Below are 16,819 nucleotides of genomic sequence, written 5' to 3' on the forward strand. Positions count from 1 at the left end.
GAAATGCTTCCCAACAAAAGGAAGTATTTTCTTGTTTAAACTTCCGCAATTACCCATTACCTCTTTAGACCCTCTTCAGACCCACTGCTCCTTTATTCATCTAACTGAATGAAATCATGCATGAAATAGTGTTCTATTTAGTTTAATGGTTAACGGAACCTGAATGGCTACATGCAGTACATTAGCTTACTTCTGAAAGACTCAGTAATTTTTAATACAGCGAAGAACTGTTCAGTGTGTAACCTCAGTGAATAGGCCAGAATTATTTCCCTTATTGGCAAATATATTCCAGTAATCTCTTCCATAATATTCATTCTTCTATAATTTCATCTTTTAGGAAAGGACCCTAAAAATTAAACTCCCAAAGTTCCATGTTCTCTGGTGTTATTACTAAATAATACTTTTGCTAGCAAGAAAATCTTAATGTTATTTCACTTTTTAGCCTCACTTCCTTTGAAAGGATAGCAGCTTTTATAACCATGTACCCAGTTATAAGCAAACATCTTTTTCTGAGATGCATCTTGATAGCACACCCTACTTGAACGGTGCACTTTCCTTAATAACACTCCTGTTAAGGATAATTTCTTTAAAGATATTAAAGGAATTTAAAGAGAATTTCACCTGTACACTTTATAAACCTTCATTTAAAATTAAAGTAAAAGAAAACAAGATCAGTAATAACACTGAACCTGTACAAATACTTGAATTTTTCATTTTCTTGCAATCCAACTAAAAAAAAGGTGCTGAAGTAGAACATTGCTGTACAAGCCGTAGAGACAGCTTAGCAAGAAGATTTGTCCCTACTGAGTCTGTATAACAGATATGCATGTAGCAGTTGCATTAATATCTGTGAGCTTCGTTTGTTGAAACACATCAGGAAACACAATGGAATTCCAGAAAATTCTGCTTTCCAATGTAAATTTTTTTTTTTTTTTAGAGTTTTTTCTTAGTTTGAAATAACTAGGATTTTAGAAGTGGGACAGATTCATCTCTGCAGGATTCTATGGCATAAGACATCAAGATGTATAAATACATGTGTCCCATGACATGTCTTGTTCTTCTAATTCCAAATACGTTTCTAGATATTCATATTCAGAGAGGATTGTTATTTTAACAACAAATGAGTCACTGGAGCTCTACGGAGGTTACTGAAAGAGATTCCTGCACTGGAAATCTTGGCAGGAAGTCTGGAAAACATCCTGCTAAAGCAGGAAGTTGAATGATATGATTTTTTCATAACTCTGCCACCCTTTTAAGTCAATATCAAGTTATCTTTTAATTCATTAATTGCTCCTCTGCAAGAAACAGGTTTATACCTACAGTGAGGTATCTTGGCATCTAAATGAGCTTTCACAGTTTGGCCATAAGAATTCAATTCAGAAGCTAGAGAAACATTTACATCCAGATATTATGAGTTGGTTAAATCTAATGATTTTTAAACAGATAAGAAGTATATTGATACATGACTCCCTTGACAGAAATTCAGCAATATTTCCTGGAAAAATGAAAAAAAAAAAAAAAAAATCTATAGTCTACCACTACGTAAACAAAAACCTTTCGATTTCCTTTCTTCTACTTATCTGCATCTGACCTTGAGGGTCTTTTATACCTGACAAGGAATGAATATTTTCCATCTACCCTAACACTCATTTCTCACACTCCTGATTGGGGGTAGGGGGGAGGTATAATAAACATGAACGTTTAATCAATAGCCGTGTATGAAGCAAACAGTAAAGTGCAGACTGAATAATGAAGAAATACAATTCTTACTCTTGTTGCATCTTCAATTAGAGCTTTACTACATGATGCAAATTGCTTCAGTCCTGTGATATTACCTAAGATGTTTAAATGTTCTACAAAACTATTGATTTTGTTTTGAATGTCAGATCTTGCGCTTGGCAGCTCTTTCTGTGGAAAAAACGGATTACACTTGGAATTCTAATTAAGCTGCATTTCTCAAATGAGAAGTAGACAAACAGCAGTATAAGTATGCAATTATTGGACTATAGTTATCAGCCTTCATATGGTCAAAATAACCACAATTTTGAGTAGCACCATATAACACACGATTTGCTCTGAATGGAAGCTTTTACAGAGATGAATGTGTTTATCCTCAATGTATAATTTGTCATATTGAAAAAGATTGGTTAAATAGTTCAAATGGTACAATTTTTTTTTTATTTATTTCTTTATTTATTTTTGTTTAAATACGTTCAGTGACTTAGCAATGAGAAGTACTAACCTTTGGAATAATCAATTTTGTTCTCATCTTGTCTAGTTAAGAAAAATGCACACACGCAAAAAAAACTCCACAGAAATCTGCTAGTCAACAGCGAGCCCAACCCTCACTCTAAACTAAGCTTTTGTCTTCCATGTGGTAGAGTAGATGGGCTATGGCAAGGGCAGTTTAGATAGTGGAGCTGATAAGAAAAGAATGTCACTGAAGAGCTGAAGGAAAATACCTCAGCTGTTTGCCATGACCAGTGAGTAGGTGATATGCAGCACTTCCTCATTGTATATTGAGTCTTTGGAGATCTTCTGAGAATGCATGAGGTATACTGGTTAGAGAGTTCAATCTCACATTCATTAATAAGATATACACCATTTTAGCTCAGTTTTTAATTCTTTCATCATCTAAAGATATAAGCTTCCGATTTATGTTCAGGTCTATAGTGCTATTGGCTGTGTTTGTGTGTGTGATTTTTTAACTTCTTCCACCGCATACACCAAAACTTATATTGTCCTTTCATTGGTCTTAATAATGGTATGATCCAGACAAAGAAAGAAGACAGTCTTTAACAAAACATGGGTAGTCCAAAATTACTTCCTATGGCAAACTGATAAGAAACATAAGCAATACAATAGTCTAGTAGGCTTTATTACTAATGTTTATGGGGTTTCCAGGGTTTAGTTTCTAAGGCAACTAAATATAACTGAATATAACTGATATAATATTTTTAAATGTTGAAAGAGATTTTAAAATCCAGGCTCCGGGGATTAAAAAACCCCACAAAACTATTATTAAATACTCTAATTACTCACATGCTCTTAACTCTGAATTGTGTCAGGTTTTCTCTCTCACACACATTCATATATACACATAGAGAAATATGCACACAGAGCTAAAAGTCTCTGTGTTTGCAATATGTGCCACATAAGGAATTAAATCACAAAAAAACTTTGCCCTTTTAGTAAGCCACTTCAGATATTCAGCCAAATATTGTTGTGAGTTCATTATATTCTTCAGTTACTGTTAATTAAAATCATCTGACGCATCAGCGTCCTGACCTGGTCTTTATGTTCACTACACAATAAGGAATACTACATTGCAGGTGTATGGGAGTGAAAGTAAGACATTTCAGAGAAAACAGAGTAACTCCAGCAATGATACCTAACAGAAATAATTTTACAAGGAAAAAATGTACATCTTGTTTTCAGGAAATGTAGTAGGCCTCACTGCTGCATGAACAATGTAAAAAAACCCTCTGTAATAAGGATTTTTTCTTCAACTCACCTTTTTGGGGTTTGTTGAATTAATGAGCAATAAGATTAATATTCCTTATAAAATATTAGTTTTCCTTGGAAATAAGTATCTTTAAACTTTTTTCTTTTAAAGCCATTTCTAAGAACTGTTTTTTTCCTTAAACAGCGTTTTCACCACTTAACTTTTTAATTTATGGTTAAAATTTCACAACAAGGCTAGTAGACTACCTAGCCAGGTTAAAACACTTAGACCATCTATTTAAACTATTTGCTTGCCCCTGAATCCTGTAAATTCTGTAACTCCCCTTCTCAGACTAAATCACATTGACTTTCAGAGAACTGAAAAGCAAAGCAATGAGCACCAGGCCCATGGAGAGTAGCAGAAGCCATGCAGTAAGCCAGAAGAGTATAGGAAGTGCTACAGTAATCTCACAGTACACAGCTGTAGTGCAAGATTCACTGTATCACTCCCATCTTTATTTCAGAGCATATCCTACAGAAAAACTTGCAAATTGGAAAGAAGAATTATTCTCTGTTTATGAACAACCTATTGTTCTGACCTTTTTGCTTTGAAGTCAGTACTTGCTCCAGGGTGATTCAACGTTAGTCTTTGGCTTTGTTGTACATTCTTAAAAACACCATTACAGGAATTTACTGGAAGGGAATACCTTGTTGCCATGGCTACTAGTGCATCTCACTTGAAATTGTGATATAGCTGGATTTCATCACCATGACATTAATTTTCTCCAGTGCAGCAATGGAGGGTCTAGATCATAACTGTAGTAGATGAAGCAGGGTTGCATTTCCTTCTGTTTACTTCTTAAAGCTGATGTAGGTGAAACTATGGCTGTAAGGACAAATTTGTAAGCCAAAGAAAACTGTTCCATCAATTATGTGTGTATGGGGAAAAAAGAGCATTTTTGGCTTTGTTTCTTACTAGAGATTTCCTGTAGGAAATCTCCTGTCAGGCTTACCATACCTCCATTGCTATGAGATAATGGCAGGCAAATTAAGTGCTTTCCTGGTGACCTCTTGGCCCTACATCAGTGCTCACTGAGCTTTCTCAGCTGAATGTAGTATGGTGAGTTGTGGTGTGAATCACATTTCCAAGACCCCTGGGGAATATCTTTATTACAGACATAGCAAGGTAAAGAGGATCTGCATCAAAGAAAGGGAAGCATCTGTACAACTTTGTATCCCTAACAGTTCACATACAGCAAACTTCAAGCAGAAAGTGCAATGAAGTTCATCATTACCCAGCCCAGCTCAGTTGTCCCTATACCTGCTGTTCAGAGTGCGCTGAGACAGTTGTAATGTCCCAGATACAAGGTAGACTTTTGGAGAAATGTACAGCAAAGGAGAGTAAGATTGGTTTCCACCTCGGCTGAATAGAAAGAAAGAGGTTTATACCAGTACCTGTCTTCATACCTTTTCAGGCTACAAGCTAAACATTTAGAAGTTAACTGAAAATGAAACTTCCTACAAAGTTTCATTCCTTTCTGGCTGATATATTTAAGGGGATAAATCCCCCTAAATTCTTCATTCATCCAGTTAGGCAGTCCTCTCAGTCATGCTGTAATCATCAATCAGCACAGATGAAGGAAATGAAATATCATCATACTGCCTTCCTCACCTAACTTGGAACATCTGAGAGCCATCTCACCTAAGTATAAAGGAGGAAGGAAGAGGATTCAGCAGTAGGTTCAAGCATCTACTTTCAGGAGTGATATGTTGGCATCTGAGTCCCACTGTAAGAGCAGGATTCACTTTCTCAGAGATGGAAATCCAGTATTGTCAGAAGTATCTTCTTAATGAGACATAGCTGGCAGATACAAGACAGGTCTTACTGAAAAAAAAAATAGTTGAAGTGGAGGGTGAATGGTTAAATGGGAGGTGCACACTCAGCAAAATGCACAATTAATGGACATGCAGTAAATAGCTCCTTAAATTTGACCTAAGGTCATCATTTGGTTTCAATGCGTCCTCAAATGAGAGCTACACACCTTCAGTATGTTATTAGTTGCCTGAGACAACTGCATTAGGTTAGCATGAAACATGTTTAGGAATATTTATTTTTCAGCATTGGCAATTGAAACAAACTTAAATACTTAGGCTTGTTACTTTCAGGTAAATAAAACCATGATGATCCTGTCCTCAGTGTTCCTGTTTCGTAAAATAAATACTTTTTAAAATATTTCCAATTTCTGAGGAAAATGAAAAAAAGGACCAGCTTAATCTGTTTTATTTTTAGCATCATTATTACCTCTGAGTAATAGTAGTTATTCCGTATTCACCCAATTTTGGTGGAAAGTGTGATAAACACAAAAATGTATTGGCTTTCGCAAATCATAGGTGTGGTTATGTGGATATAACTGTACGAGTTTACAATAACAGAAATGAAGCTCACTAAAGAGACAAGATTAGACAACAAGTTAAAGAAGGGCCAAAACTCTTGAGCCAAATGGTGTCGCATAGCAAAAGAATTTGTAAAGGTAAAAGAAAGAAGAGGAGGTCTTGACATAAGAAAAGCTAGTGCCTGAAAAACATAAAGTATTTTTTAGCTTAACTTAGGTTGTAGAAAGAGAACAATGTTTATGTTATAAGTCTGTGGAATGTAGTGTCCCAATTAAACATGAGTTAATTGTTTCACACTAGTCTTCTACAGTATCTTTAGCTTCAAAGAACGTTTGCGTTGTAAGTCTATGGTGAGATAACAGGATTTAGTGGCCCCACTAAACATGAATGAGTTATTTCACACCATCCTTCTACTTATAAGTTAGTTTAGAGACAGAGCCTCCCAAACATCTCTGCTAGCTTGGGATACTCCTTGTCTGCTCATCTTGCAATAAATTTTGCAGGAAGGTCACACTGTTTCAAAACTTTGCTAGTTATCAGAAGAATTACAGATATGGCTGGTTTCAGCTAATTGTGTGATTCCTGGAGCGTCCAACTCTGCCAAATGTGAAAAGTACACTGTGAGAAAGACTTCTTACTTCATCTTGAAGATCCCTGCTCACAAGAGGAAGACTGCTTACTTCATCCCCCAGACCCCTGCCCACAATCACCGGAGAGCAGTGCGCAGACGCCGAGAGGAGGAGACTTAAGATAAAAAGTTCCTGGAGCTAGTTATAATATTCCTCGCCTATACGTGGGAATTATGAATGCAGTAGTGAAAATATATAAACCTGTAACAAATACTAATCACTTGTGCCTCTGGCTACGGTCATGTAGCCAGACCAATGCTGTTGCTTTTGCTTTATTTACTTTGTCCCTCAATAAAATCTTGTTATCTCATTTAGAGGAGTGAGTCTGTATTTCAGAAAAGCATGAGTGGCAAAGCCCCCAGTGAACTCCCAAAATACTTAGTAATCTGTACTTTTAGCTGCCAGATGTAAGAAAGTAAAGATAATTGTGTCTCAGAAGTTGCTAAGTATGTATTTACATAAATATGTCACTACTAGGAAACTCTGGTCTACTGCATTCTTAATGCATAAATTCTAAAGTGATTGATGTGTGAATGGCTTTATGTCTGGAGTTTGTTTTAATTCCATTTCTAATTAGAATAGCTCAAATTTGAATCTACCTTTTCTTTCTGCTTTTAACACATATATTCTCTATTTTGGTCACTCTACAATGGCAGAGTGCTCCCCTTCCCAGGCTATGTTTGTCCTAAATATTCAGAAGACCTTGTAGCTCCACATGATGCCAGAAGCAGCTTTCAGAAATGCCTGAAAGCTCACATCAGATAGATGTTACAATGTTTGAAATTATAGTCAAGTTTTATAATCAAATTATTTTCTTGCACGCATTAGTGATCTTGGTTTGGTATAAGGCTAAATATACTTACTCTAGTCAAATTATAAACCATAAAACTGTTGTGGTGTCAAAAGTGTAAAGATCAATTTTTATGATGATTTCTCTCTCTAAGGCAAACTGTTTTTTCTCTTCTGCTTCCAATACTTAGGTGTAGATTTACCAAGCAGAGCTTAACATTTCTAAGTAATTCTGTATCTAAGCATACGTGCTCCTCGTCACTTAAGATACAATGTATTTTTCCTAAAAAAAAGACTAAACAGAAAGGTGGGCCTTAGTTTTTAATTTTAGTTAACCTATGATACACAACTACTATTACCCACAGAAAATGAGAAGTATTGATTTTAATTTGCCCCATAACAAAGTCCTATCGGAGATTTTGAAATATATTCTTGCCTTCCTCCACATGGTAGCAGTTCAGATTTCTCTAGTTTTCTCTTGCTCTGTCTCTTGTGGAATAGGACTTTAAGATTTCAGAACTGACTATTTGACACATAAATGTCTCAAAGAGCCTAATGTCATTGATTCTCAGTGCTGCTATTTAATTGCATCTGTTGACAATTAATTTGATTTATATATAAAGCTAAAAATATGTTTTTTAATGAAATACATTAACAGCACCTAAATTTTCCATGCTGTTCATCTTGCCCGTAATTTCTATAGATATGTGGTGGTAGAGATTGATACTTACTTTACGTGAACATTGTTAAATTCAAGTTGCTAAATATTTTGGGAATATTTTTTTTAATTAAGAAGATTTTTCCAGAAAGTTTTTTCCAAAATATCATGAAATGATGTTAACTTTATTAAAAATAAGGTGACTTAGTTAAGACTTTTGATAATCTTACACGATCCTTTTCTTCATTTGCAATAGCATAGAAGGCTACTGTAAGTTTTTTTATGAGAGTTTAGTCTTCCAGACATGCTGCAAGTTTTTTGTCATATTTTAGCACTTCTCTCTCTCCATTTAAAATTCAGCTGATTGCAATACGAGTATGAACAAAGATCGATGGAGACAGAACAGAGGAGATGCTGATTCCTGGAAATCATTCAAACCTCAAAAAAGGGTCAGGTTCAGGGTACCCATTTACTCAATTAAAAATCTAGTCAATCAATTTCAATGTCTCTCCCTCATTCACATCAGAGTGCCAAACCATGTCAGACCAAATCCTAGTCTGTTTTTACAACTACATGATTGAAATCTGAATCCACTACTGTATGAATGCTAAGGTGCCTTTTTCATGGTTATTCATAGTCCCTAAGTTCTGGTATTCTACACAATGGTTTAAGAAATTCAATCAAATAGTGAAAAACTAGACTTCTTTTGAGTTCATCTGGTGAGCAGAGAAGGCTTTTAATTTTACAGAAAAGGCAGAAAATAAGAAAAGTAATCTGTCCTTTTGTCAAAGCAGTGATATGGAGCCAAGCTCTATGGGGTTGCTGACTGGATTTATTATATGTCACACAGATCAAAAGTAAGTGTAGGCAGCTAAAGAGTCTTGATACCCAGCTGGGTAGGATGGTTTGTGAGCGTAACAGACACTGACTGTGCAACAGCACAATACTTCTGCTTGCCAAGTTAATTAAGTTAGGATTGAATGCCCATGGATAGGAGATAATAATATCAGCGACATACAAAGGATATGTGATATTCTAGATTAGGTTTATAAGAACTGCTTTGTCTCTCTGACAGGGAGACAAAAATGTGCTGCAGTTAAACTCCAAGAGATAGGACTCCTGCCATATTCAAGAACATGCTTTAGTTTGTATATTTTCCCCTTTATTATTTCTAGTTCCCATTTAATAAAAACCTGCACCTTTGAGCTATATGCAAAAGGAAATGGCAGAAATGGTGACAAGCCCAGGAAACTGCCAGAGGTGAACTTTTCAACTCACAGCAACATCTCAAAGCAGGCTGTAAACAGGATTACTTTTATTAGAATGCTGCCTGCTACAGCTGTTCTTGTTAAGGACCTGTCACTTTGCCTGTTGTCCTCAGCAGAGTGATGGGCAGCCCAAGGCTTGGGGACCCAATGCAGGGCCCCCTACTGCCCCCCATCACTCAGGTGTAACCATCTCTTTGAGTCAATAAGAACACCTGTCCAAAGCATAAAACAGGATTCCAGTGTGCTTTATAGGGTGATGGGCAGGTGCTGGGATTACCCTTTCAGCAGAAACATGGGTCATCAGTAGAGGGCCAGTTGAACCACCAAGAGCCTCCTCTTCCCCATGGACCTGCCTCTAATAAACTGAGTCATGCACCAGAATGTAACTATGTTAGAAGCATAGAATAATAGAATAGTTAGGGTTGGAAAGGAAGGGAAATATAACCCCCATTTTCAAGAAGGGGAAAATGGAAGACCCGGGGAATTACAGACCAGTCAGTCTCACCTCTGTGCCTGGTAAAATCTTGGAGCACATTCTTCTGGACAACATGCTAAGGCACATGAAGAACAACAAGGTGCTTGGTGACAAGCAGCATGGCTTCACTAAGGGGAAATCCTGCCTGACCAATTTGGTGGCCTTCTATGATGGGGCTACAGAATTGATGGATAAGGGTAAAGCAGTTGACGTCATCTACCTGGTCTTGTGCAAAGCATTTGACGCTGTCCCACACGACATCCTTCTCTCTAAATTGGAGAGATATCAATTTGATGGATGGACCACTCAGTGGATAAAGAACTGGCTGGATGGCCACACACAAAGAGTTGTGGTCAACGGCTCGATGTCAGGCTGGAGACTGGTAACGAGTGGTGTCCCTCAGGGATCGGTGTTGGGGCCGGTCTTGTTTAACATCTTCGTCACTAACATGGACAGTGGGATTGAGTGTGCCCTCAGCAAGTTTGCCGATGACACCAAGCTGTGTGGTCCGGTTGATATGCTGGAGGGAAGGGATGCCATCCAGAGGGACCTTGACACTCTTGTGAGGTGGGCTGATGCCAACCTTATGAAGTTCAACCATGACAAGTGCAGGATCCTACACCTGGGTTGGAGCAATCCCAGGCACTGCTACAGACTGGGCAAAGAAGAGATTCAGAGCGGCCCTGCGGAGAAGGACTTGGGGGTGCTCGTCGATGAGAAAATGAACATGAGCCGGCAGTGTGCGCTCGCAGCCCAGAAAGCCAACCGTATCCTGGGCTGCATCAAAAGGAGTGTGACCAGCAGGTCGAAGGAGGTGATCCTGCCCCTCTACTCTGCTCTTGTGAGACCTCACCTGGAGTATTGTGTGCAGTTCTGGTGTCCTCAACATAAAAAGGACATGGAACTGCTGGAACAAGTCCAGAGGAGGGCCACAAGGATGATCAGGGGACTGGAGCACCTCCCGTATGAAGACAGGCTGAGGAAGTTGGGGCTTTTCAGCCTGGAGAAGAGAAGGCTGCGTGGAGACCTCATAGCAGCCTTCCAGTACCTGAAGGGGGCCTATAGGGATGCTGGGGAGGGACTCTTCGTCAGGGACTGTAGTGACAGGACAAGGGGTAATGGGTTAAAACTTAAAACAGGGGAAGTTTAGATTGGATATAAGGAGGAAATTCTTTCCTGTTAGGGTGGTGAGACACTGGAATCGGTTGCCCAGAGAGGTTGTGAGTGCTCCATCCCTGGCGGTGTTCAAGGCCAGGTTGGATGAAGCCTTGTGTTGGATGGTTTACTGAGAGGTGTCCCTGTCCATGGCAGGGGGGTTGGTTGAGGTCCTTTCCAACCCTAACCATTCTGTGATTCTATGACCTCAAGATCATCTAGTTCCAACCCCCCTGCCATGGGCAGGGACACCTCATACTAAACCATCCCACCCAAGGCTTCATCCAACCTGGCCTTGAACACTGCCACAGATGGAGCATTCACAACCTCCCTGGGCAAGCCCTTCTCTGATTTAGAGATTTTTCCTTCTCTTGCCTCCTACTGCAGTGCCATAATCACAAGAGACTTAAATAAGGAAATGTTCAGTCTGAGCTGAGTCTTAAAAAGAAATAATCAGGCTTTCAGATAATATGTCAAGAGATCCCAAGGCCTAGGGCCACTGCAATGCGAGGTGGGGTGCAAAGATCAAACCATGCTGAGAAAGGCACAGGGATTATGGAAATATCTGCACCTCAAATTTATGGCTATGAAGGACAGTGGAAGGTGTCCCTGACCAAGGCTGGGACTAGATAATCTTTAAGGTCTCTTCCAACCTAAACCTTTCTGTGATTCTGTGAATAAGGAATATCAATAGGGAGAGCTTTCTGGAAAGACCAAGAATTGTGGCAATTTTTTTGTAGGTTGCACCTTTTACTGTAGCTCATAGTCAGTGGATGTAGAACATGACAACTGCAAGTCAACCTGAGCAACCATGAGAGGAGAAAGCTCTGGTGAAATGATCAGTTTTCCTCAATGGAATCTGAAATAGAATCATAGAATAGTTAAGGTTGGAAAGGACTTTAAGATCATCTAGTTCCAACCCCCCTGCCATGTCAACAGATACATGCATCTATTGACGCACATACATATATGCATATATATTTGTATGTTTAAGTACTTGCAGCTCCAGTTTCTCCAAGCCTCTCAGAATTCTGTTCAAGATGGTAACAAGGTCCCACACTACAGGGGGCTGGAAGTCTTGCTGAGGTGCTCATCTTATGCATTTTGCTCTACCTAAGCAATCCTTCATTTCACAGGAGGGTTTGAATGCTGAAGTTTTGTCCTAGACAAACTTTGCAGTAGGCATTCAAACTGCACCACCTGAAATGTTTTAATAGTATGAGATAAGCTGCCTTTCCAGACACAATGTGACAAAAGAAGGAAGCTGGAAAATTGTGGGTCAGACTGGAGTGAAGACCCATCAGTCAGTTTTATCTAATGTAGTTGTTTGACACTGCAGAGGCATGTATGTACTTGAGTTAGGGATGAGCACAAGTTTAAACACCTTCTAAAAGTATATATACTTTCGGGTTGATATTCTATTAATTTTGATTAACATCTCTAAAGTATTACTAAATTGGATAGGTTTATAAATATATTTAGTCCACAAATATCTTGCAGGAAGCGCTTGTAGCAATACATTTCAAATACCTTTTATTTCCTTCCTCAAACAGGCTTATAGGAGTGCACAACTCAAAATATACAAAGAAAAAGCCATTAAAAATGTATCATAAAAACTATTGTGTTTCATGATCTGATTATACCTATTCTGTCTCAGGACAAGCACACTATTTGGAAAATTATAGTCTTAGTCCAGTCACCTTCTTGAGAAAATTCCTATTTATATTCCTGACTAGCATTGCCTATATCTCCAAGTGATTTTGCTCAGTTTGCATGCTACAAATCATTATCTAGACAGAAGACGACCAGGTCTAAATTCATTCCTGATTTATCTCCACCAATGCAGAAAAGGGTAGAGAAAATCCATTAAAAACAACGTTAAAAAGGAAAAAAAGGAAAAAGAAAAAAAAAAAAAAGGAAAGAGACACATCACGAGCCCAGTGGAAGATACATGCCAGTGACCTGATCATCATTTACATTAAGGCAGAATCAAGAAGCTGTGAATAAGAACACACAACAGTCTGTGCTTCTGTTTATTTCTGGCTAAAAATTTGCTGTGGTTTTGTCTGGGGGGAGTAGGTTCTTATCTGTTCTGCATTAACATGAGGGACTTTTTTGGAGGACTAAGTGAGAGGTTCAGTGTCAAACTGATTTTACAAATCCTCCAGCTCTCTGGGATTCTCTTATCTCTCTGAAAGGATCTGTTTATCTCTTCATCACAGGTCTTGCAATCACCGGTTATTACGCGAGGGCCAAGATCACTCTGAGAAAGAAAGCTATGCTAAATTAAGATGTATAGGAGATTAACCGGCTCAGGTTAATTGTGTTTTCATTTTCTTAAGAATTTATCAGTGCTGTAAAATAAATCTCATGATACTTTGCAGTTTTTAAAAGACAACGGGACACTGCATAACAGTGACAGTCATTATAATCAGATCTGAAAATAAGAACAGAAGAGAAATCCTTTCCAGTTGGAAGCATAACCAAGTGGCTGCCTTTGACATAGTTTCTATAAACTCCCTGCTATTTCTTCATCTTCTTTCTCTGTTACTATTTTGCAAGAGATCTTGTCACTCTTGCTTACAATGTCATCAAGAAGGCATCTCCGTGCCTGTTGAAACTGCTGCTCCTGTGAGCTTTCTTTTCCAGGCCTTGTAACATCTGTTTTGTAACTGTGGGTCAGAGACAAGCTAGCTTCCTTATGTGAAATAATCTCTCTGTGTTGATAATTGAAAGCACAGAGAAAGCTAGACGCTGACCTAGTAAAGATAAGGGGATGGGGGCAGAGGCAAGGGGGGAGGGTAATAATAAAATGAAATTGACATCTACTTCCTTGGCACCTGAAATAGAAGGGGTGGTTTGGATCAGCATCTTCCTCATGTTTGAGTCTGTACACAACCAAATACACTCTTTGAATGAGGCAGTTGTGTTTTACACATTGTTGCACATCAGAAGTACTCAAACAAGGAGCCACATGACTTTCCTTCAGGTTGTGGCTTACCAGTAACAGGTGGTATGTACAGCCATGTTGAAATACTAGTATTCTGCCTTACTGGAGAGCAGAGGGCACATGGTTTTGTGGCTGGGACTGATTTTCTTTTGAACTTGAGCTGCAACCCACTAACTAGGCCTCTCCCAAAAAAACAGTACCAGCTTCAGAGGTACTCCACCAAGATCACTAGTGGCACCTGATCTCACTTCATAAGATGAATCACTATGTTCTCCCTTGCATTATATTAACCACCATAAAATACATATTTAGTGCTATTTAAATGGTTGTAGGACATGCTGGGGAGGAGGCTGTGCAATCCTCATTATGGTGACTGTTTATGACAGCAATTCTTTTGGCTATAATGAATTTCCTCATGCAAATGAAGGTGCCTCAGGATAAAGAGAGTATCTAGCCATCAAGAGCATTTAATTTCCTTTGTCCACATTAAAATGAAACAAAGGGGGAAAAAAAATTCTGCATGAGTAAAAACAAAAAACAAACAAGCAAACAAACAAAGGTGTCAATCCGAACACCAAAACCTGCTTCTAAGCAGCAAAAGCTGTGCAAGTGCTATATGCTTTCCATTTTGCAGAAGACAAAACCAATTTGGAATCAATATTAGCTCAATCTTGATTGATCTTTCTTACCTTTAATCTTCTCACTTCAGTCACCCAAAGGACTCTTTACAGGGGATACTAGAGAGAGATGCTTCCAGATCTTAAGCCATCTGTATAATTTTCAGACCAAGTCCAATGGCTGTCGTATAGTGCCCAGTCTAGAGTGGGTAGTTTTGTCATTTAGTTAACTCCCGTGCTTTCCGAGATGGGACTGAGTGTATTAAAAAGGTAAAAAAACCCCAACCCTAAATCAAATATATTTTTTTCTATCCATAAATGATCCTCTGTGAAAATGTATGTTATTTTTAGCCCAAAGTGAATGGAAAGAGATACTGGAATTAGAAACTGAAGTATTATACTAAGTCCTGATTAAGTAGGATTTTTCACAGTTGTACAAAAATAGGACATGATCTTCAAAATTTATTCTGTTTGATGAAAGACAATTGTTTTGGACATAAAAATGCCAGGGAGAAGAACTGGTGAACAAGGAATTGCTTTGATTGTGCTTTTTCCACTTTGCTTCTGAGTAAAACTTAGTATTTCAAATAATTTTCAGGGGCTCACCTCTTCCAAAATATTTATCACATTAGACATTGGGACACTTCAAAATAAGCACTGTTTCATAACAGAGATAAAGTAGTAAGTGAATAATTTGCAGTTCGGATTATTCTCATTGCTAATGTCAGTCACTTGGGGTTTCAAAAAAGGTCCTTTGTGGTTTTGTTAGTAGTAATGGTTAAATAAATGATACTAGTTAACTAAAATCAGTACATGATTAAGCATAGTCTCTAATTAGCTCTACTAAGAAGACCTGAGCTTGATTCCTCACTCTGCATATTGTCATTTGTATCTCTGCCATTGCTTATGCCTAGCTGCAAGAGAGGCCCTCATCTGTTAAATGGGGGTAATAATTTTTTCCTAACACAAAAGAACTGAGTGCCAGGAACTGAGAAGTTTAGGTTCTCTTGCAATGTGACTGGACAGCAAAGCCCAAAATTCCTAGTGATTTTTTATCACAGGCTCATGTGTAAGGTTGTTAATCATAGAATGGTTAGATTTGGAAGGGACCTTAAAAGCAATTTAGTTCCAACCCACCTGCCGTGGGCAGGGAAACCTCCCACTAGACCAGGTTGCTCCAAGCCCCAGCCATCCTGTACTATTGCTGTTATCTCACCCTCTAATGGCACTGTTGCTTTTATTTTAAATTATGAAGTTATTTCATTGTCCGAATTAGAATTTGAAATAGGGTTTTTTTTTTCAGTGCTTTTTCATCAATAGTTTCCTAGATAGAAACAAAGCCCACTGTCATGGTTTAAGTGCAGTCAGTAAGTCAGACCCATGCAGCCCACTTGCTCACTCTCCCCCCTTCCTCCCCACCCCACCCCAAGGGATGGGGAGGAGAATCGAAAGAATGTAATTCCCACAGGCTGAGATAAGAACAGTCCAGTAACTAGGTATAACACAAAACCACTATTGATACCACCAATAATAATAATGATAAGGGAAATAACAAGGGAAGAGAATACTACCGCTCACCACCTGCCAACCGATACCCAGCCTGACCCGAGCAATGACCTAGCCCTTCTGGGTAACTGCCCCCAGTTTATATACTGGGCATGACATTGCTATGCTATGGAATACCTCTTTGGCTAGTTTGGGTCAGGTGTCCTGTCTGTTTCCTCCTGGCTTCCCCTCCTCCCTGGCAGAACATGAGACTCAGAAAGTCCTTAGTCAGAGTGCACATTACTGAGCAGCAACTAAAAACATCGGTATTATCAGCACTGTTCCTAGGCCGAAAGTCAAAAACACAGCACAGCACCAGCTACTAAGAAGGAGAAAAAATGACTGCTACTGCTGATCCCAGGACACCCACCTAAATGGGAAAAGGGCATTTTTCCACCAAGATTGTTTGTGACTTTGTGTTTTCCAATACAGCAACTGCTTTCTTCTAATTTTTCATTTTGAAGTGGCACCTTGTTGGAGAAACAACATTTATTTGGCTAGAAATCTAAAATGTACAAATTACACCTGACCTTCTGCCCCCTGATGGGAAGGGGGCTGGGTTCTATTCCCACCCGCCCAAACAAACCCTAAAGTATTACTCATTTTTATAGCCAGAAAGAGCATTTCTTATAACTAGGCTAAAGCTAATCAATTGTGAAAAATGACACTGAGCATGACTGAAAGATAAATTCTCCTGGGAACAGAAAAAGACAAAGAAAGAAGATTAAGAAAAAGTGTATAGGAACTTTTCATGTCATGTATTTCTATTCTTTCATGGCCTGGAGCTACAAAGCAAAGCTTGCATTTCAACAGTGAATAGGGGACGGACTACTTAAGCTAAATATCAGTTTTTACTGGCTTTAGGGGCCAGCAGTTATAGTTGCCCACAGATGTT

The sequence above is a fragment of the Lathamus discolor genome, chromosome Z (genome assembly GCF_037157495.1).
Source record: "Lathamus discolor isolate bLatDis1 chromosome Z, bLatDis1.hap1, whole genome shotgun sequence".
NCBI classification, from domain to species: Eukaryota; Metazoa; Chordata; class Aves; order Psittaciformes; family Psittacidae; genus Lathamus; species Lathamus discolor.